The sequence below is a fragment of the Natator depressus genome, chromosome 6, assembly GCF_965152275.1.
Source record: "Natator depressus isolate rNatDep1 chromosome 6, rNatDep2.hap1, whole genome shotgun sequence".
In the NCBI taxonomy this organism is placed as follows: Eukaryota; Metazoa; Chordata; order Testudines; family Cheloniidae; genus Natator; species Natator depressus.
The window spans coordinates 109305648-109329012 of NC_134239.1; the positions used below are offsets into that span (position 1 = coordinate 109305648).

A 23365-nucleotide genomic window follows, 5' to 3' on the forward strand; every position below is an offset into this window, starting at 1 on the left:
TTGTAGAGAGACGGTTTGTAAAGCTCTTTGGGATCCTTCTGAGGGTAAGGTGTTATGTAAATGCCCATAATTACTGATGTTTTCCTACGTTTAAATGATCCCTTGCTAGACATATTTCCCCTGCCCTTTTTAAACATTTAACATTGTATCAAGCCCATAATCATCCCTTTGTTTCTCTGGACGTGTAGGTTACTGGAAAAGAGGTGCTAAAGGACCCTGGGGAGGTTGAAACCACGATGTGAACTCAAGCTGTGTAGAGAAAATTAGGATCAAGACTGATAGAGTTCTCTGGCACATCAATTCTGCCTGCTGTTTACCAAAGCAGAACAGTCTGCTTGTGACTGGCATGTCCTTCACTTCACTGGGTGATGTGGCGTATGCCAGAAAATAGACCAGCCAGCCTGACTTTGGTACCTCAGAATCTACTAGAGCAATGTATAAAACATTCAATTTGCAAATACCTGGAGGATGAAGGGGTGATCACTAGTAGCCAGCATGGATTTTCTAAGAACAAATCATGCCAAACCTGCTTCATTTCCTTCTTTGATGTGGTAACTGGTTTGGTAGTTAGGGGGAATGTGGTGGACATAATATACCTGGACTTTAGCTTTTGACACAGTGCCATAGGCTTAGTTTGACTGCTATATTTGGGGGGCCAAGCCCGGTTGCGCATGCACGCAGGCATGCATGTGCATGCTGAAGCCAGTTCCCTAGGTTCACTCCCCCTGCCTGCAGTGGTTCCTGGGCTGCTGGTGCTGGGTCAGCTTAAAGAGGAGAGCCCCAGCTGCTGCTGTGGCGACCTGAGCACTAGCTGCTGCAGCGATGTGGCTGCTCTGGTGCCTCCCTGCGCTCCTGTGGCCACCTCCCTGCTGGGGCTGGGGCTGCTGCTGCCACTGCCGAAGAGACACCACATACCGGGCTCCTGCTTCCCCATCCCACACACACATTTCCATATCCCATTCTCTTCCCCATCCCCTCCCATCCCCCTTCCCCTCCCCACTGCTCCCATCCCCTTCTCTTCACCCAGCCCTATCCCATCCCCCTTCCCCACTGTGTCTTCCTCCCTTCTCCCCACCCCCACCCCCCTTGCTCTGCCCCCTCCCATGGGCACTCACAGAAAACAGGTGGACACTATGACCCAGCAGGCGGCCTCCAGCTGCAGAGGTAGCAACCCGGAGCAGCTGATCCATCCCACTCCCTGCCTGGACCTGGCTGCCAGGAACAGGGGCCCGGCCCCAGTGCGGGGGGTGGGGCGCAGCATGGGAAGGACAGAGGCCCCCCTCTCCCTTCCCCTCCCCAGAAGGCCAACGAGCAGAGCAAGCCTTGCAGGGCAGTTCAGCACTCGCAAAAATTGGGGAGGGGGGAGTGGCATGTGACTCTGCCTGCCACCCCCCATGCCTCATCTCTGTTGGGGAGAGGGGGCAATGCCCTCCCTGCACTCCCCAAATTACACCCATGCACAGTCCCTTATGACATTCTGATAAGTAAAATGGAGAAATGTGGGCTTGGCCGAACTACCATTAAATGGATACATAATTGGTTAAACCGCAAACAATGAGTAACTCTTAATAGAATGATGTCAGCATGGAAGGAGGTCTCGAGTGGGGTTCCACAGGAATCTGTTTTGGGTCCAGTGTTATTTAACATCTATATTAATGACCTGGATGCCGGAATAGAGAGCACACTGATCAAATTTGCAGATGACACAAAGTTGGGGGAGTTGCAAACACTTTGGAGGATAGAGCTAAAATTCAAAGGGATCTTGATAAATTGGAGAACTGGGCTATAGACAACAAAATGAAATTCAACAAAGACAAATGTAAAGTGCTCCACTTAGGGAAGAACAACCAAATGCACAAATACAGAATGGGGGATAACTAGCTTGGCGGCAGCACTGCTGAGAAAGCTCTGGGAGTTGTGGTGGATCACAACCTCATCAAGCAATGCGATGCTCTTACAAAAAAAAAACACAAATGCAATTTTAGATTGCATTAACAGAGGCACAGCATGCAAGTCACAGGAGGTACCGCTCTGCTAGGCCTCAGCTGGAGCACTGTGTCCAATTTTCTATACATCCACCAATGTACAGAAAGGATGTAAAGAAACTGGAAAGGATCCAGAAGCAAGTGACAAAGATGATCAAAGGGATGGAGGCCATATGAGCAAAGGCTGAAGGAACTGGGTATGTTTATTTTGGAAGAAAGGAGATTAAGGGTGAGGGGGAAGGACCTGATAGCGGTCTTCAAATATTTGAAAGGCTGCCATGAAAAAGATGGAGAAAAGCTGTTCTCTCTGGCCACAGAGGGCAGGACAAGAGGTAATGGGTTTAAACTACAGCATAGCAGATCTAGATTAAATCTCAGGAAAAACTTCCTAACTCTCAGAAGAAGTAGGGGACAATGGAACAGACTGCCTAGGGAGGTTGTGGAAGCTCCTTCACTGGAGGTTTTTAAAAAAAGAGGCTAAATAGCCATCTGCCTTGGATGGTTTAGACAACAAATCCTGCATCTTGGCAGAGGGTCAGAAGATGACCCTTGTGGTCCCTTCTAACCCTATGGTTTTATGATTCTATTAAAATGTGTCAACCCACTCTCCATCTCCTCAGCATTAATACTGTGGTAAATGAAAACTAGTCACAGTAAACGAATATGAAAATTTGACAGGCTCTGCCTAATCCATTCGCACAGTCACAATTACACAAAAAAATGCAATGAAATTTCTTACACGAAGAGTCTGGGGTTGTGTCTTTGGAGCTGAGGTAGGCCCACTTCCACATCAGTGACTGGTTAGCTGCATCCATAGTTAAACTGCAGTTGGACTTTACAATAAGAGCCATTTGTATCCCCTGCTGTAGCTCTCAGAAAATAGCACCAAAAGGCCATCGTAAGTACCCTAACCAGGGTGAATTGCATCGGACAAGATTGTCACTTTACAAATTGCCTTGATCAGTGGGCTGGTGCATAGCTGCACTGTCCCAGGAGCAGAATAGGGAGGAAATTCTGATTCTAAGAGTCACAATTAGCTCCCCTTGCTCAAAGGGGAAAGTAATACTCTACAGGTCTGAACCACCAGGAGCAGATTATTTTTCTCCATGCTGGATCAGCATAGGTGGTGAGGAGGCAAGTAAAAGCGCCACTCATTCTGCCTATTTGCTTGTTCCCATAATATAAGAACTAGGGGCCACCAAATGAAATTAATAGGCAACAGATTTAAAACAAATAAAAGGAAGTTCTTCTTCACACAGCACACAGTCAACCTGTGGAACTCCTTGCCTGAGGAGGTTGTGAAGGCTAGGACTATAACAGCGTTTAAAAGAGAACTAGATACATTCATGGAGGTTAAGTCCATTAATGGCTATTAGCCAGGATGGGTAAGGAATGGTGTCCCTAGCATCTGTTTGTCAGAGGGTGGAGATGGATGGCAGGAGAGAGATCACTTGATCATTACCTGTTAGGTTCACTCCCTCTGGGGCACCTGGCATTAGCCACTGTCGGCAGACAGGATATGGGACTGGCTGGACCTTTGGTCTGACCCAGTATGGCCGTTCTTATGTTATGTTCTATCTACACCCCTGATGGAGAAGATTTTCCCCCCCATGCTCTAATATGCAGTCCTCCACCCAGGAGAATTGCATATCACAGAAATGCTATGATATGCAATTCACACAGGAGAGTTTTACCCAGTGAGTCAGACTAGAGAGAGGAATCTGTGACACATGTCACATATGTGGCACATGAGCAGAGTGGCATCACATTTCCAGACAAATGGATCTACCACCCCGTGTGAGCATAGTATCTGATCGTATAGATGGTGTGTATTCTCTGTCCCTTGTTATTCATTCATATGATTAGTCTGGTTCTGATTAGTTTTTTCAGGCACCCTTACTCCCTTGCCTGGGTGCATCGGCCAAACCACAGTCTTGCCCTTAAACTATGCAGCAGAGAGAAAAGAATAATCAGAAACAGACTTATCACATGAATAAATACCAAGGTACAGAGATCAGATACTGAACTCACGCTGGGTGGGAGATCCATCTGTCTTGAAATGTGATGTAACTATGCTCGTGTGCCAGATGTGTGATGGAGGAGGGGGGTCACAGATTCCTCTTCACAGCCCAACTCACTGGGTTAAACTGTGCTTGCTCAGGGAAACCAAAGCTTGTTGAAAAATATCATTTCTAAATATGAAATGGCAGTCTGGTCTGTGTTCGCATGGAGAAGTTAGGCTGCATGTGACTCAGAAAGAGCAACTGAGCTCCTGTCATTATTGGTTGCTTTCCTGGGATTTACAATCAGAATTGGCAGTGGTCTGGAAAGACAGAGATATGCAGCACCATTGCTATGGATTAGGTGTGTCTCTGTGTGAAGAGGCCCATTTCTTCTCCTGAAAGGGAATGGAAGAACATCAGGGTTTGCTGGGTGAAGTGACAATATAAAGTACAAATAAGCAAGAACACAATGACAAGTTAACCTAGAGAAAGAGAGGCACATAGTTGGATAATGAGCTATACTTCTCAGTACCATTAAAGTACATGCACCATGTCTATCAGTGAAGCTCCTCACTCACCTCCCAAGGGTAGCTCTGCTGCCTGGGAAAGAGGAGTCTCCAGTCACTAATCAAAGACATAAGTAGTGCAGTAACTTGGGGTTAAGCAGAAAGGGAGGAGGTGCACGGTGCCAGACCCCGTTCCTTCCAAGACAGAAGAATTTTCTGAAATGACTGAGGTTCAGTCCCCACAATGTGCTGATACTTGATCCAGCCACTTTGGCAGTATATATAACTGCCAGTCCTTCACTGAACGTCATATTTTATACAACCTCATGACTTCTACATCCCTGTGGTCCTGCAGCCCTACATCCAGTAATCTCAGTGGCTTTTTATGAGTTTGTCCGTGTGGTAGAGTAAACAATGGGCATATCCTCCAAAAAGAATAATCCACTTGTTTCTAATTGTGAGGGACAGATCTCTACGTCTCTTGGGCCCAATGATGAACAGATGCAGGAGGAGGAAATGAACTCAAACTGGGAGTGAAAAGTTAAGGTATTGCATCTGGAATCAGAGCACTCCGTCTCTGAAACTTGTGGGTGGTCCCCAACTTTTCATGACTCTTCCTGCATCTGCCAGGTACACAGGCTAAGAATTCTGAATCTACAACTGACCACCCCACCCCACCCCCAACTTTCCAGGCTTTGCATTATTTTAGGATTACGTATGCATTAAATCTGGAAAAAAACATGATATGACAGATGTGAGCATGAAAGGAAGAATGAGGATTCCTTACTTCCCATAAGATATCTGATTTAGAAGAGCCAAGGAGCTTGCACTCAGCCCCACATATTGCAACAAAATTTTGCAGATCTACATGAATACTTGGCCTATATTCATCAGTCATTAGCAGAACTTGTGCAGTTGTACAAACAGCAGATTCCTACACCTACAGGCCCTCATTCATTTCCAGTGAGGGTTTTAGTTTTATTGGCTGCTAGCCTATCTAGCCTACCCGATAAGAGAAGAGCAAAATCATCCTCTAATCTTTGTATCTCAGCTGTCTGCTCTCTGATTCTCATAATAGAAATGTACAAAGATATAGATTGATCTCACATATTTTTAGCCACATATTTACCCTAAACTAAGTGGATTACAATATTTGCTTACTGTATCCATTGCCATGCTGGCATATACTCAGAACTAACTCCTTGGAATGCTACTGAACATTTTGAAATAACTTTGTTTATAATGAAGTGTTTGCCAATGATTGCACATTATACGCATGAATTATCCAAGATGTGCTGGTATTTGAGGGTACATCTGCACTGCAAATAAAAGGCCTATGGCAGTGAGTCTGAAGGCCCAGTTCAAAAGATTTGGGCTTTTGGGGCTCATGCTGTAGGGCTAAAAATAGCAGTATGGATGTTCCCACTTGGACTGGAGCCCTGGGTCTGAGACCCACCCCCCTCACCGGGTTGAAGAGCGTGAGCTCCAGCCTGAAGAGGACTGTTTACAGTGCAACTGTTAGCCCCATAGCATGAGCCCGACTTGGGCTCTTCGAGTTGCTGGAGCTGGTGCGGAAGGAGTTGCAGTGTGGACATACCCTCTGTTCACAGACCTGCATTTTGGGACACTACATTGTTGTTCTGGGGAAACAGAAATGTATCTCCAAGAATGGTGCTGGTGTGGTGCCCATTTACCTTGGTCTTTCACAGGAATATATGGAGTTCTTCCAAATGCTGTCAGGCACTGCAGCAAGGCTAGAGTTTGTGTAGACATCTTCAGCGGAACGCTGTCTGTCAGAAAATGCAGTTTCATCTTCATCAAAGCGTTTCGTGGGAATGTGTGGATTTTAACAATTTTCAAGGGAACAAAGTCAAAACGATTCACTGCAACTTTCTCGTTCAGTTTTGATTTCATTTTGTTTTGACTTTTATATACTATTTTATTAGATTTGTACGCTACATTCAATATTAAATACATATTATATTACAACATTTCATCAGTATCAAAACAAAACAATTGGGCATTATCAAAACAGAACATTCTGATCATTCTTAAGCTTAATTTTTCAAAATTTGCATTTTGTGGGAAATTGAGAAACTTCAGCGTTTTGTTCTGATTTGGAATGAAAAACATTTCAAATATGTCAGAATTTCCCGTAGAACAGAATTCCATTTTCCGTCCTTCTCAGATTGAGACCATTGCTCAGGGCTTGCTTCTGTACAAAGAGCTGAAAAGGAAGGACTCATAATCATGCCATTGAAAGCTCTCCAGGTGCATTCTCACCGTGGGCCCACATTCTGGCCTCTATTGTGGTAGTTTTTGTTCTGTGATGGAGGTGTAAAAAATGTACATGTATGTGCAATCTTTTGTAGCTGCTCTGTCAAACAAAGCATGGGAGTGAGCGCTGAATGAAGGAACTGAGCATAGCATGGGATGGCGAGTTAATCACCGAGCTAGAGTACAGACACAGAATATCCGGGATTGAAAGACCAGGGTCACGAAGATGGAAAGGGTGAAGCAGAACGATACAAAACAAGACAAAAGGGATGAATGAGGAGGTAGCAAGAGAATTTGGCCCCTATGTGCCGACGTTCATCTTCAGGGGGGAAATTTAACTTTCCAGCACCTCAGAGGTTTGATTAATCAAAGCTTAGAAAACAGAAGTTTCACCATAATCACCATTCAGTTGTCCTTTCCTTCTCATTTACCTTATACCCTGTACAGTTGCATTACTAGCTTCTGCAGGGATACCTGCCAGCCACACCCAGAGCAGGGCCACTGCAAAATTCCCGACTAAAATGCTGCCAGAGTTAACAGTTACTTTTTATTACTAATTTAATGAAAGAAAAAAATGCAGTAGCGAATGCTCTTTTAGACAGTGGGAAATACTAAATAAATAAATAATAATAGTTAAAAAGGTGTGACGTTATAATTCAGGGCATTATTATATTTTAAGAAACATTGCTTTGAATTATAATATAGCTTCAAAATACACTCAACACTTTGAGTCAGATCAAACTCCAGTAATTTCTTTATCAGCTTTATATGATCACCTTTATCAATACTGTACAATAAACCCATCAGACCCTCTGTTTTCATTCTTAAAATAAGATGTTCTTGACTCTTTCCATAACAGATTGATTCTTCTTGCTATCAAACGAATTTTATTTATCCTTTTAGGTTAGGATTTTCAAAAGAACCTAAGGAATTGAGTGCCCTACTCCCACTGGCTCTTAATTGGATTTGGGCACTGACCTCCCTTCAACTCCTTTGAAAAATCCTTCCTTATAGAGTCAATTGCTTTTTCGCCCTGATCTACCCAAACAACAAAAAGGTAGCGGGAACAGGTGTGCCCATTACAATAAAAAACATTTTATCATCCTTTCTGTATTTCCCAGCCTTATTATTTAAAAACAACTTTTATTGATTTTCCTTTGCGTCAAAAATAAACATGAGAAATTCAAAGTCACAAAATAATATTTTTACAAATAGTTATAATGCAAATAAGAGCTTAGAATGGAATGGTTCCTCCAATCTTAAATTATGGAGTTGCAATTACAGCTCAGTAAAATCACAGAACTTAGAGATGGAAAAGAACTCTTACACCCTCCAATCTAACAATACGGTATTGTTTCCTAAGGTATGTTTTATGGTGTTTTGTCCTGTCTGAAAAGTCCCAGCAATAGGAGTCCCCCTTGAAAGATTATCCTACAACAGTCTAATGCCTCTCAGTTTCAGAAATACACCACAACATGGCTTAGTCCTACAGCCCCACCACTCCAGTGCAATAAGTGACTGCAGGATCAAGTCTTTATTTAATTCTGCTCCATGCTAAGGGGCAGATCCACAGTTAACGTAAATCAGGGTAGCTCCTGACTTCAGTGAAACTAATTTACACCATTCTTATACTTGTCAACTTTTACCCTACTCCCCCAAGTCAAACTGGGCTCATTTAGCCTCCAGTCTAGCAATGCACATAAACACATGCTTAATTTTGAGTACATCAGTAGCGCCACTGAAGCCACCTGGTAGAGACAGCTAATGGGGTTACAAAGGGAGTCAATGAGACTATTCATGTGCTTAAAGTTAAGCATGGGCATAAGTACTTTGCTGGATCAGAGCCTTAATCTTTCTTTCTAAAACAGTTTTTCCAATCCCATGGATCATTTTTGTTGCAATTGTCCAAACTCTCTCCAGTTTGTCAATAACTTTTTGGTAATATTGAGCCCACAACTGAATGCAACATTACCAGAATCTTTCAGGTCGACTATTTTCTCCCTGCTCTGTGAGATGATGTCTTTACATATACAGACCATATCACATTGCAAACTCATATCTAATTTGCTGTCCACTGCTGTCCCTATTTCCCCCCTCCTAAGTAGTTTATACATTTCAGATTATCTTTTTTTAGATGCTTGCATTGTTTCATGCTAAACCATATATTTTGTACCCATGTTTCTAATATGCCTACGTCACTCACTTTGTGTTATTTATCTGTTGCTTGCATCTCCTCTTGGGTTAGTATCATCAGCAGATTTTATTCTTGTGCTGTTTACGTCCTCTTAATCAAGACATTAAATAGAACCAGACCTAATGACAGTCCCTGCCATACCCACAAGCCATCTCCTCCAACTCTGAAACATTGCAATTTATCATTACCCTTCTCTTCGGCCAGTTTTCAGCCCACATGATGGCGTTCCTATCCAAAACAATTTAAGTTAATTTTTCAAGACTTCATGAGCCAGTATCAAATACTTTAGTCAAATCCAAATATATTACATCTACAACATTCTCTTTATCCACTACAGGCCTGCTCTTACATACACTCTGTTGGCTGACCTATTTGTCTATCTGTTCATATACCATGCTCATTATCTTAGTATCCGAACACTTTCATATTGATGTCAGGGGGAGTTCCCTTTATGGAAGTATCTATAGGATTGAATCCTAATTCTGTGTTTTTTAAATCAGGTTTATTTGGCAAGATTCATACCATTCTAAACCCTAGTTGCTTATTGTTCATAGTCCTCTTATTCTCTATTCCTCCCTTGACATTGGTGAGACTCCATTGAGGCACAAGATGAGAAGGATTTATCCCTAGATGTTTACAACCATTTCATAGATTCAAGAGTTTAAGGCCATAAGGGACCACTAAATCGTTTAGTCGGTTAAATTTCACCCAGTTACCACTGGACTGAGCCCAATAACTTGCATTTGGCTAAAGCATATCTTCCAGAAAAACCTCCAGTCTTGATTTGAAGACATCGAGAGAGAGCATCCATCATTTCCGTGGGTAGCTTGTTCCAATATTTAATAATCCTCACTATTAAAAATGTATGCCTCATTTCTCATTTGAATTTTTCTGGCTTCAGCTTCCAGCCCCTGGCTTGTGTTGTCTCTCTGCTAAGGTAAAGAGCCCTTTGGTACCCAGTATTTTCCCCCTTTAAGGTACTTGTATACTGTAATCCATCTTCCTTTTGATAAGCTACACAGACTGAGCACTTTACGTTTCTTACTCTGCAGCATTTCCACCAGCCCTTGTACCATTTTAGGGGAACTTTTCTGCATTATCTCCAATTTTTCAACATCCTTTTTAAAATGTGGACACCAGAACTGGATGTGGTATTCCAGTATCAATCTTACCAGTGCCATATACACAGGTAAAATCATGTCCCTACTCCTCTGTTGATACAGCCAAGGGTCACCTTAGTCCTTTTTGCCTCAGCATTACACTGGGAGCTCATGTTCCATGTAAGATGAGGTAGCACCATTCCATGGCTGAAGTTGAAACTAAACCGATTCAGACTGGAAATAAGGCATACATTTTTAAGAGTGAGAGTAATTAACCATTGGAACAATTTACCAAGAGTCGTGGTAGATTCTCCATCAATGACCATTTTAAAATCAAGATTGGAAGTTCTTCCTAGTAGGAATTATTTTGGGGGAAGTTCTATAGTCTGTGTTATACAGGAGGTCAGACTAGATGAGCAAAGTGGTCCTTTCTGGCCTTGGAATCTATGTTCATTCGCTTGCCCACTACGACCCCTAAATCCTTTTCAGCGTCTCTGTTTTCCAGGACACAGTCCCCCATTCTGTAGCTATGGCCAGCATTCCTCATTCCTAGATGTATGACCTTGCATTTGGCTGTGCTGAAATGCACTTTGTTTGAATGGGCCCAATTTACCAAGCGATCCAGATCATTCTGTATGACTGCCCTGTCCTCCTCATTATTAATCCCTCCACCAATCTGTGTGTCATCCTCCAATTTTATCAGCAGTGATTTTCTATTTATTTCCGGACCATTGATGAAAATGTTGCATATGGCCAGGTTTAGTACCAGTCCCTGTGGAACCCCACTAGAAACACCCACATTCGATGCGGAGTCTCCATTGACAATAATGTTTTGAGGTCAGTCAGCCAGTTCAGAATCCATTTAACATAATAGTGTGCTGATTTTGAAATATGGATGCCTATACCAATAGGCTTATTTGCAACAAGGGCTCTGTGGGCAGTCCACTGCATGATCAGGGCCCTGGAAGCTTAACTTTCGCTCTTTCTTTGTGCAATCCTATCTTTGCAGCCAGTTTTTTTAAAGATATAATTTATTTTTTCCATCCACCAAGAGCAAAATGTGCTTTCAGTCTGGGGGACTTGTCCTTCAGACTAAGAACACCAGAGAGAGAGAGAGAACAAGACTCCTAGCACTGCTCCTAGCAGGCAGACAGGCACAGGGCAATACTCAAACCTTTACAAAGCCACATACGCCCTCACCGCGAGTTTCAGACCACTCCTAATTTATAAATGAACTTTTCTTTTGCCTGACACTCCTTTCCCGCCCCCCAATATATTTGTAGAAGCTCTTATCACCAATCAATTCTTTTGCTGCCCTTAGCTTTTCCCTGCAACCTTAAATGACTAAAGATTCTTGTTTGCTTGCCTCCTCTCCTTCCCCAGTGTATTTAACCTCAGGACAGGGAGCAGAGCATATCTAGCATGGAATACATGTCCAACAGTGGCAGCAATGGGTTTCTAACCAGCCTGTTTCCCTATCTGCCTCCTCCTTTCTCTTGGTCAAACAAGCAATTTTACTTTCTACTCATTTTTAGCTTGTCCCTGTTCTTCCTCACATACTTGTTTTTGCCACCAGCCCATGCGGCTGACAGAAAATGCAATTCCTCAATTAGACTGCAAGGAGCATGCTGGGAATCACAGGTCAGTTTGAAGAGTTCTGAGCTAAACTGGGTTATTGTAACTGACAAGACTTCCAGTAAACAAGTCTGGAAGTATCAGAATCCCCTGCTCCCCGTCGAGAAGGCCAAATTAGAAAGAGCTAACATTTCTAATTTCTATTGTGACTCATGCCCACGCTGAGTACATGGTTGAGGAGGTCAGTGACAAGGGTTTCTGTGTTTGGGCTATAGGAAAAAAATGGACTCTGCTAAATGATAAAACAGCCAGAGCAGAATTAAAAGGAGGAAGAGTGCAGAAACCACAAAGGCCCATCAATCACAGCAGGAAAGCAGAGGAGATTGGATAATTCTTCTTGGAAGATTAAGCAGAGACAAGTCACAAGGGACATTTTGTACTTCCATTCACCTACCCTTTCTATTCCTTAAACATAAGCTTTTCCTCCCCCAGGAATGTTAAACAAAATCACCTATTCTGCTCAGTTTAAGTGAAAGTGAAATCTCACGGGGTTAGAATAATTTCTTATCTCTGAGTTTACAGTCCCAGTTTGAAAATAAAGGGTCTGATCCTAGAAAACCCTATTGGCATGAGAAGTCCTTACTCATATTAGCATTCCTATTAACACAGCAGCCCCAGTTCAGGATGACCCTAATCAGGACAGCTTTTAAGCACATGCTTAATTTTAAGTATGTGCTTAAGTCTCATCAAAGCCAATGTAACCCAGCCACGTGCTTAAGTGATTACCTGAATCAGGACCTGGGTGAGTAAGGAGTACTCATGGCAACAAAGGGTTGCAGGATGGGACTAAAACTGTCACGTAGGATTGCTGACTATTACCACAGGTGGCCAATGTTTTTTATTTATTAAACAAAGTGACATCATTTATGACACCAGCTGAATATACAGCCCATTGAGAGAGATGACAAAACCTCCATCCTACTTTAGCCACTGGGGAAAAGAGCTGTAATGTCTAATATGTAATACAATGTTCAATTTTAAATGCTGATTGTTTTTTTAGGATTGTTAAGTACCAAAGCAGGATGGAGACATGCTTTACAGTCTATTGCATTGGGGTCCTTTTCAGCAGGATGGTCTCTGCCAACAGCAGGTTCAGAACTGCCAGTTCTAATTAAAAACTTTATTTTAAAGATACATTTCACAGTTTACTCATGGGAGTAAGTGCTTCTCACCCTCAGAACTTTTAAATTGCTGGATTGAGCAGAGGGTACAGTTTCCTTTTTAATGATTCCCAAGAAATGGTTTTAACTAATTGTTCTAGCAAGTCAGGATTGATGTTCTGTGCCTGTTCAAGTCACTTTGCTTTTATCGATTATTCATTTAGTGTAGACTTTCTAAGCTATCTCCATTTCTTTGCCAATGGTTTAGATGGGAGGTTACTAACCATTTTATTTTCCTTTGTAATGTTATAATAGATGAGTTTAAAATGGACCAGGATTAGAACAGCTTCAGCAATTTTGATTAGAAAGCCCTTCGGTAGCCTCAGTTATAACTGAATATGCAGCTCAGATGATTTCCATTGGAAATTCTGGTAAAGTAGTATTGTGAAATCTGTATTTTGTAAGCTTATTCCATGGTGCAAACAACTAGGAAAACATTTTGATGACCTTTGCAACTCATGCTGATGGCCAGCTCTCTGCCTTACAGGGGAGGAGAGGGTGAAATCTTTATTTGCCTGTTAGAGTCAGTGTGAAAATTTCTTATAAATACCAGCGGCAACAGTAAACAGCTTGTAAAAATACCAGCTATGGAAACATTTTGCACATAAATAGCGAGATTTTGCTTTGGGTTACACCCATGCAGGTTCAGGGTCGGCAGTCAAGTTGCATGAAGATAACTGAGATTCAGAGATTCCAAGGCTACAAGGGACCACTGTGTTCTTCTAGTCTGGCTTCCTGCATGGCACAGGCCAGAGAACGTCCCCATAATAATTCGTATTTGATTTTGAGGATCTTTTAGAAAAACATCCAATCTTGATTTTAAAAAGGTCAGTGAGTAGAACAGAATATAGCCTGAATTTCTGACTCACTCTCTCTCATTGCATGATTGTTATTTCTCAAAAAGCTCTTCCAGTGAAGAGATGGATCAGGATCTTTTTATTGGATAAAGGCACAGCTAGAGTTTGGTCTAAGAGAATATCTACACAGAAGCTGGGAGTGTGCTTCCCAGCACAGATAGACAGACACGCTAGCTCTCTTGGAGCTAGCACACTAAAAATAGCCATGGCATGAGCAATGGCAATGAGCATGAGCAATGGCATGAGCAGCCGCTTGAGCTAGCCACCCGAGCAGGCACCCAGGGGGTTGGATGGGATTGAATATGAGAGGCCGCCCTTGCCTCTGCAGTCACATTGCTATTTTTAGCATGCTAGCTCAAGCAGAGCAAGCATGTGTCAATCCAACCAACACTGGGGCAATGGGCAGAATCTGGCCCAGTATCTTGGGGATTTTCAAATTACGATCATGTGTGAATTGGTGAAATTCAGCCCTGTGCAGAGAGCGAACACGAGGCCTTGGTAAAATTTCACGAGAACAGTAATAGGCAAGAAAATATCTTAGATAAAACAATGCATAAATATTTTCCATATATATATTCTATGTTTACTTAACAAGAACTGCTTATATCAGACCAACCTCAGTTGTTTTAACCACTGACTAGAATACACTATGCAAGAATGAATGAAGTGATTTAATAGTGTCAGATTTTCTGTATCATTTACTACAGATATACATTTCTGGATACAACCAGAGTACATCAGTAGATGTTCCAGTACACCACACTTCCAGCATTTAATTGTCTGTAAAGCCACATTTGAATACATGCAATGAGGGCCTGTTAATTCATTGTAGATCGTTGTACTTTAAGACCTAGTCTACACTGGGAAATAGGGTCGGAATAATTACGTTGCTCAAGGGTGTGACAAATCCACACCGCTGAGTGAGGCAGTTAAATGTACCTAACCCCAGGTGTAGACAGTGCTGGGTCAACAGGAGACTTCTCCCATCGACCTAGCTACTGCCTCTTTGGGAGGTGGATTACCTACACCGACAGGAGAATTCCTCCCATCAGCATAGGTATCATCTTCACTCAAGTGCTACAGCTGCATCAATGCAGTGTTTTAAGTGTAGACAAGCCCTAGCTCTTGCCTTCCTCACTCTCCTTTCAGGGAAAGCGAAAATGCTTGGCAGTTGGTTGGGCCTGCTTCTGCTCCTACTGAAGTCTGTGGCAAGATTCCCATTGATTTCAATGGAGCGGAAGAGATCCCTTGTCACTGAAAAAAAAAAATCACATTCAATTCATTTTACCGTCTCTAAGAGAGTAGAAAGCAGGTCATGGGTATGATGCTTCCAATAATAAAGGAACTAAATGGGATGTAGCTGATGGTTTTAGTATAAGTTGAGCTGAAATAATAATGACTTATAAAACATGATTCTTGTCTGATGCACTACCAGCATATGATGCTTCACAGGAATAGCATAACATCATACTTCTGTAAAAGGTTAACAGGCTGATTCTCATCTTACTTACACAGGTGTAAATCAAGAGATAACATTTGTACAGTTCCTTTTGCTTCAGTGGAGTTAAAGTCTTGAAAAGAGAATCAGGCCGAAGGATTTATTTTAGCATGGCAGTGAAAAGAAAATGTTATCTAGTCTCTGAACCTCATATGCTCAAGTGGTTTGAATTCTTCCGGGACAACCGTGATGAGAAACTGCACCTCCATCACTAGACCTCTGGTTTATATAGTTCCACAAGGATCAATTCTCTCTCTGGTCCTTTTCAGCATCTACATACAATGACTGAGTGAACTGGTCAGACAACATGGACTCAAGAACCAGCAATATGCTCTACCTAACCTTCACCACATACGACCACATCATTACTACCATGATGGCCCCGTGCTTGGATGAGATCCGTTCCTGGATGAACAGCTGGCTGAATCTGAGCAAAACAGAGGTGATGCTGGTCAGAGTAAGGTATTTTGAAGAGCTTGCAGCCACGGTGCAGTCTCTGTTGGCTGTAGATACAAACCCACAACTGGTCAATTCAGTCTATAGTCTAGGATTCCTTGCTGATATTGAATTCTCACATAGCAGCATCTGAAAGGAATGCTTTCTACCATCTCCGCTTGGCTAGGAAACTCCATTCCATCCTGGTGGACAAAGATCTGGCCTCAGCACAGGCCCCTCAGCACAGTGCCCCACCCCCAGTCCACCCCTTCTTACCCCCACTCCGCCTCTTTCCATCCCTGCTCCGCTCCCACCCCACTTCTTCCTGTCCCATTCTGCCTCCGTTCCCAAGTCCGCTTCACCTTCACTTTGCATCTTCCTGCCCCCACTCCTCCCCCCTCCATTGCCTCCTGCCTGCCACTGAACAACTGATCAGCAGCAGGTGTGAGGCGCTAGGGAGGAGAGGGAGGAGCTGATTGGTGGGGCCTACCGGGGTACTCAGCATCCACTACTTTTTTCCCCATGGGTGCTCCAGCCCCAGAGCCCACGGAGTCCGCGCCTATGGGCCTCAGTTATTCATGCCTTTGTCACCTGTAATCCAGACAAGAAGAACAATGTGATATGCCTTCAGTGCTGAGGAAATTCCAATCAGTACAGAATGCTGCAGCGCTGTCCTCCCTCTCTCTATCTCTCTCTCTCGACTGGCTTCCCATAGACTGTCAAATAGAGTTCAAGGTCTCAGTCCTTCTCTTCAAAATGCTGGATGGCCTGGGTCCAGGACATCTAAAAGATCATCTAATGCAGTGATTCTCAGCCTTTCCAGACTACTGGACCCCTTTCAGGAGCCAAGTTTGTCTTGCATACCCCCAAATTTCACCTCACTTAAAAACTACTTCCTTACAAAACCAGACATAAAAATACAAAAAAAGTGTCACAGCCCACTATTGCTGAAAAATTGCTTATTTTCTCATTTTGTCTGTATGAAATTTTAGTTTGTACTGACTTTGCTAGTGCTATTTATGTAGCCTGTTGTAAAACTAGGCAAATGTCTAGTGATGAGTTGATGTCCCCCCTGTATACTTCCAGGGGTACACATACCCCTGGTTGAGAACCACTGATCTAAAGCTCTGGGATGAAGACCACAGTCAGCTCTAATCCTCTGACACAATGGAACTCTCAATAATAAGTGTAAAGCTCATGTGTGGAAGACAGAACTCTCTTCCGGGGTGGTCTGAGACTCTGGAATAAACTCCCCCAGGAACTAATGACTATCACAAACTTCACCACTGTCTGCTCCGTGTGCCAGGCACATTTCTTTGACCTTGCCTTCTCTAAGATAAGTGCCTGTTGCTATGTGGTGAGGGTTTTTTTTGTTTGTTGGTTTTTTTAATAATAATATAAGACACCCACTTTCAGAACAAGACAATCCACTGCACCCACTTCTCCCTCTTGGAAGAGGATAAGAGAACAAACAACATGTGACAGATGTGTAGTCACATGGCTTAATACACTACTGGAAGATGCTCGGATACAATGGTGATGAGTGGGATATAAAAATCTGCATAATAGAGAATAAAATTGAACCTCTCTTATTCTGATGCAGGGGCAGAGTCTGCCACCCATGCTCATGTATAGAGCTGACCTTGTGGTAAAACTGCAGTGTCTTGTCTTCACTGTGTTTTTACCTCAGGATAACTCACATGTTACTTCCCCTGAGGTTTAAAAAAAAATAAAAGTTGTTTTAATCGACGAAGACAAACCCAGTAATGGCTCTGCTCTTTCTTTAACTTGGTTATATTTCCAACTGTGAGACTCTCATTTGAGGTGGTAATGTGTTGTGACTTATCTTCCCTATCATGAAGCCAGATTCTGCTGTCCTTACTTACATTGAACGTTGCTGTGCCCCATCAGTAGTCCCACTGAAATCACACAACATCTTACAATGTGGCAATTACACTGAGCGTTGCAGTGGAGAATATAGCAAATTCAGCGAAAGAGCACTCCGCTGATGGAGAGTCATAGGAAAATTGCTATAACAATAATTACTGGAACCTGATTATTTTGGGCAGATTCTGCAAGCCTTACTCATGCAGAGTAATATCCTGCCCCACTAGCAGTCCCATTTATTTAGCCCTTTGATACTACTCAGAGTGTTTTCTTTTAGAGTTAGGTACGCTCACATTGCATCTTGTTCTGCTGCAATAACCAGGAAATTTCAAAGCTCAGTGCTGTTCTTTCTTGATCACTACAGAAGTGTCTGCATTGTTTCTCTCTTTTAGCTATGGGAAATATGGGCATTCACACACTTGTGAGCACTCTCATTATGCACTAAGCTGAAATTAGGAGATGAATGGCTTCTGCAAAAAATCTGAATAATAGTTTATAAATTAATGGAAGTTTTTATCTTACGAAGGAAGTGGTCATTAGTACTAAACCTTTAATAAGTATTATAATTATATGCAAAACAACATCTTTTGTAGACTATAGCTAGAGCAGCACTGAAAAGCTTAACCAAAAGGCAGCAGTGTTCTTAAAAGTGTAGAACCACACTACTAACTCCTAGTGTAGAAATTATAAATTCATTTTATTTAATCTATGGTCATTGTTCTTGAATAAATTTCATCAGCTAAAATGTGTGTGTGTATATATCTATATAGAGAGAGAGAGAGATAAAGACAGATGGCTATTGACAATTAATATTGCAGACTGCAAGATCATGGATACTAAAAAAAATTTTACATAGTCATTTAGAACAGTAATAAGTAATATAAAACTTTTTTCATTTACATGGCATCTTATGTCTGAGAACCTCTAAACACTATACAAATATGAATTAGTTCTGAGGACATCACTGTGATGCATGTATTTTACAGAGTTAAGCTTTCTGTGCCTCAGTTTACCCAATTTCAAAATGTAACAACCTAAACCAGTAGCAGAACTAGACAGGACTGAAACTCAAGAATTCTGGGCTTCCAGCTCTGTGCTCAAACTATTACCAGATCAAATCTCTTACCAACAGGAAACAATTTTCTAAGATTTAATGTAGACCAACTGACCTGTATCCAAGAGTAGGATCCAGAAGTCCTTAGTCCCCATGTACTTGACACTTAGAATCATAGAATATCAGGGTTGGAAGGGACCTCAGGAGGTCATCTAGTCCAACCCCCTGCTCAGAGCAGGACCAATTCCCAATTTTTGCCCCAGATCCCTAAATGGCCCCCTCAAGGATTGAACTCACAACCCTGGGTTTAGCAGGCCAATGCTCAAACCACTGAGCTATCCCTTCCCCCCAATAATTGACTCACTGCATTATTTCATGGTAGTTTAGTTAATAAATAATGACTTCTAAATAAAACAGGTCCAATCATCTACATACTCTACGTAAATGAATAACAAAGTAATTTTCCAAGTTTCTTGATTAAAATTTAAGAATTTTGTATACAACTTTTATTGCAATAAGAAATTAAATGCCCTTCCACAGTTATATCAGTAAGCTCTGAAAGGCTAACTAATGTCATTTTGCATTTAATATAGCTTTCTTGCAGCCAATCTCAGAAACCTATTGTGGGAAGGTGGTTGGGGGGAGGGTATTTTGTATTTAACTGTTTATTTAACCAATTTAATTTCAATATTTCTTTTAACGTAGCAGCTAGTCTGCCCTAGTCAGTCCCTGGACATTATCATCAAATTTATGCATTTACAGACATCAGCTTATTGAAAAAGAATGGTAATGGTCTCAGAACATTTCAGGGCTTTTTGTACATTTTTATTCAGTACTGAAAGGGCCTACTCTACAATTTTTATTTTAGAGACCATCTTTAAATAAATATATATATCACACAGGGGTCATCCATCAAAGCATCCGGCACTGCATCCGTGCCAACTTGGACTAAACCTAAAGTAGGCAGTGCCAAGAATATAGGCAGAGGCCAGGTGTTGGGGGAATCATTCTCGCTAACTTCACCTGGGAAAGAGAGGTTTGGGTCTACATTGTATTCAGCAAGATGATTGGCAGTGAATGTAGGGCCTGACTTTCAGAGTTGTTGAGCAGCCACAGCTCCCAATAACTTCAAAAGGAGTTGTGAGTAAATAGTATCTCTCAAAGTCAGGCCCCCTGGTTTGTTCTTTCAGTAGGCCTACTATGGACTGTTTCAGGGTGTCCTCTTGTCAACAGTCAGCCAAGGCTTACCTTGCTGACTTGGAACAGTCAAGAATGGCACGAGACTTGATCATAGGTAGTGGAACAAACTTTTTCAGTGTACCCATTACCAATTTCTGTGGGACTAGGCCCAGTTCTGACAAGGTGGGTGGAATGCATGGTTCTCCCTGCTCAAGCATGTCTCTCTTCAGGTGCAGTAGACTGCCATGAATCTGCACGATTTGGGCAAAGTATGGAAAGAGTTTCTGACAGTGGCCATTGGGCAGGGCTGTGGTTGCAAAAAGACAATCCAGATTGTAAAAAGTTTGGAAGTGTGTTTTAACAGAACTTTAATAACGAATAAACTAAAATACCAAAAGTAATTCATGGGAAGAAGAGCTACATTACCATTATATTAGGGCTTTGACTTATACTTTAGAATCGTCTTTCTTCTGTCAGTGTAGCTGCCACTGTGTCCTTAACTCACTGCATATGTTCCCATGGCTGCTGTTTTCCTTTAGAGGTCATCTTTGTTCACTTTTTTTCATTTTTGGCTGACCATCAGGAAGGGGGCTTTGTTGTTATGGGCTTTGGTTTGTGTCGGGGGGAGGGAAGCGGGTTTGGTAGTGTTTGTTATTTTTGTGCATCAGTGTAAAAGAACAAGAGCTCAAAATGGGATTTTTTTCTGTCTGACTGCTACAAAAATCTCTTTTGATTTCACAGACTTGATTTTGCTTTCATTAGTACCATCAGTTTATCTTGTGCACTAGAGCTCATTCTCTGAGGTACTGATATTTTATGTACACTAACATTCATAGAGTTTTCCAAGGAAATTACTTTAACAACAGGTGATACAAATACATCAACTGGGCCAAATTCAACCTTGGAGTAACTCCCTTGAAGCAAATAGGATGAATATGGCCTATCATGATTAAATTCCTTGGTTTCCCTATTGACTAAGCCATCCTTCTTTTTGTGCAGCTTTCTCTTTCCACGGTTTTTCCTGACTGGATACCAAAGACAGGTTTAAACTGTATCTTAGCCATTTGCACTGGATTTTACTGCAAACATTAGTCACTAGCCATGAAAGTAACTACTGCATCAAATGTCTGTCTTTCAATAAGGCCCCCTTTCCAAAATGCACGTGCCATTTGATCCAAATTGGAAACAGCGTGTGTCAGAGATTTGCTTCTTCAGATGCAGTCATTAATACCAGAGGAGTTCATCATGTAACACTCAGGAATAGGATGAGTACCTAATCCACTTTCTAAAGAAAAAAAAAAAAGTCATGTGGCCAGATGTTCCCTCCCCAAAAGGAGATACATATGTAAGAGGGCAAAAGTTGCATGTTCCAGGATGTGAGCAGTGTCTGCACATTTGAACATAAGAACGGCCATAATGGGTCAGACCAAAGGTCCATCCAGCCCAGTATCCTGTCTACCGACAGTGGCTAATGCCAGGTGCCCCAGAGGGAGTGAACCTAACAGGTAATGATCAAGTGATCTCTCTCCTGCCATCCATCTCCACTCTCTGACAAACAGAGGCTAGGGACACCATTCCTTACCCATCCTGGCTAACAGCCATTAATGGACTTAACCTCCATGAATTTATCTAGTTCTCTTTTAAACCCTGTTATAGTCCTAGCATTCACAACCCCCTCAGGCAAGGAGTTCCACAGGTTGACTGTGTGCTGTGTGAAGAAGAACTTCCTTTTATTTGTTTTAAACCTGCTGCCCATTGAACACCTGCTGCCCATTAAACCTGCTGCCCATCTGGTCATGCAAACTGTCTAGTATTCCCCACAATGACCGTCTCCACCCCGGAACATGCCCTTATCTGCAAAGAAATGGATTTTATCTCAGTGCTCCTGCCTGCAGTCCTCATGGCCAGAAGTAATTCACAACCACCAATGTGCTTGGATCCATTAAGTTCCTTTTGAGAGCACCGGGCTGTAACAGCATGTTGCGTCTCGTTGTCCTTTCCTGTGAGCATGTGTATCTCATTCTCCTTGTGCCCTTTACAACACTTGTGCTTCAGGCCTTCTCTTATTGGGGAGGCTTGTCAGAACCTGACCAAAAAGGATGACCAAGAACAGTTTCAGAGGTGGGATGACTGTCATGGGGCTGCTTGCCACACATATCAGACATAGCACTAAATGACACTTATTCCTCTCTAATGAGCTGCAGAGGATATTTGTGGTGGATTGGGAGCTTACTTCAAAAGTTAAATTCCCATTTACTCAGTAAGCCAGGAAGTGATGTGAAGCAACACCGCAGTATATATGAATGTAATACACTCACTGTCACAGCAAGCTGTTTTGGCAATTCCTATTAATGGCTCACTTAGGCAAGTTATGGCCAAAATTAAATTTTCTGCAATGAATAGTCTCTATAAGCACCTTTCCCAGGTAGCAGTATATAATTCACTCCTGGCTTCAGAATACCCCACCCACTTTCTCAGAGACCCGTTCCATTTTCTGGCATTGTCATGGTACAGCACCATAGCCTGCACATCTCAGGAACAGTCGTTTGTTTGTTTGTTTGGTTAAGCTCAGAATTGCATCACTTGCTCCACTTCTGAGACCCATGCTTATGCTCAACTAGAGATAGAATTTGGCCCCTGGGATTAGCACCTCACAAAAAAAAATCAATAGAAGCAAATACCTTGATAAATGGGTCCCCACAGCCTAGCCATCAGCTCCTGAATCTTAATATTAGCCTATTTCATATACTATATTTAATATCAGGGGGAAATGACATTACCCAGCCAGGAACACCTATATGTAGTTCTCTCTCCTTTCCCTTAAATATCTTTATACCTTGCTTAGACCCCAAGGGACTTATGAAGGTGAATCCAGTCTGACACAGAAAATGAGAGGGAGATGCAGGATACAAGGGAAATGCCCACAACACACATTTACAATCCCACAGGGGAGCTATGACGAGACAGAAAGAAAAGTGTCATCTCATGCACCATAGGCATCAATTTGAAATCATAATCTGTTCTATGTCTCAGCTTCTTGGCAAACATTGAAAAAGCACAAGGGTTGGAAGATTAGCGTGGCAAGACTATTTCCAGATAGCAAACTGCTTGAAAAACATTTCTGTTAGAATAAGGGAACCACTGTGTATAGGCTACTAAATAAGTAAAAGAAGCCTAACCTGGGATCCAGTTGTGTTTTACCTTCTCTCATACTCAAGTACAGTGAGTTATTTCAATGGGAGTACAAGGGATCTTGCTAACATAAGGCAATTTTCATCAACTGATCCCCCAGCTTATCTTGATGTCATGTCTTGATGTCATGTTGCTTCCAATTTAGATGATGCATTATGTTGCCCTTAAGCCTGCATTACAAAATAAATAAATAAATAAAGCTGAAAGAAAACTTTCTCCAGTGCTCTGGATTCTATTAACGGACTGAATTTCCCATTATATAATATCTCTTTCCCTTGTGGCTGGAAGCTGTGAAACAGAGCCACATCATACTCCAAGTACGCAAGTCTCTGCTGCCAACAGTTTAATCCCAAATGGTGTCAAAGGGCCCACTTCCAGCAGTTATGCATATATTTTTAAGACA

The 23365-nt window shown here is 42.2% G+C and overlaps 1 protein-coding gene across 1 annotated transcript in view; it reads left to right on the top strand.

Annotated features, from left to right (window-relative positions):
- The window catches only part of DIO3 (iodothyronine deiodinase 3), an 88864-nt gene that overhangs the window by 10429 nt on the left and 55070 nt on the right, over positions 1-23365 (top strand). The window lies entirely within an intron of this gene.